We start from the raw sequence: 592 nt of genomic DNA, 5'->3' as shown, positions 1-592 counted from the left end.
TATCATGATGTTGGTTATTGGTCTAGTTTTGAGGATTTTTGCTTTCTTTGTCACTGTAGCTTAAGTTCTAGAAATAGAATATGCATGACTCTGCAGATTTCTTTAAATGGGAAGAGGAAATAGAGCAGAGCTAGGAACACATCTAAATTGGGCTTGAAGCTGTGCAAAGCAGAAAGTTGAAGGAGAGAGAATCCAACTCCACATAGCATGATCCATGTACTAATGACATTTATATTCAAGTCGGGTTATAAATGAATAACCTCAGAAAGCACATGTAACAAATATGTGACAAGTTCAAATAAATGGCATATATATCTGAGATTAAATGCAACATTTTCAAATAAAGGAGGAAAGATGGTTATGTTTTACATAAAAAGAGAACATATGTGGAAGTTTAGTAGAATTTGAAATTCTTACGTATTTTTTTACAATTAGCTATACTGCCAATCTCAGGGTTCAAATGTGAATCTTAAGGCATATTGAAATGCTAAGCTACTAATATTACTGATAAAATTCTTAGTGGTTTGGGGGGAAAACAGAGGTTTTATTTATTTTTTTTGAAGTTTTTTTTCTATAATTATATTTTATTAAT

Source organism: Elephantulus edwardii, unplaced genomic scaffold, assembly GCF_000299155.1.
Source record: "Elephantulus edwardii isolate Elephantulus edwardi_28Jun2011 unplaced genomic scaffold, EleEdw1.0 scaffold00022, whole genome shotgun sequence".
Classification (NCBI taxonomy): Eukaryota; Metazoa; Chordata; class Mammalia; order Macroscelidea; family Macroscelididae; genus Elephantulus; species Elephantulus edwardii.
Note: the sequence above shows the minus strand (reverse complement) of the source record.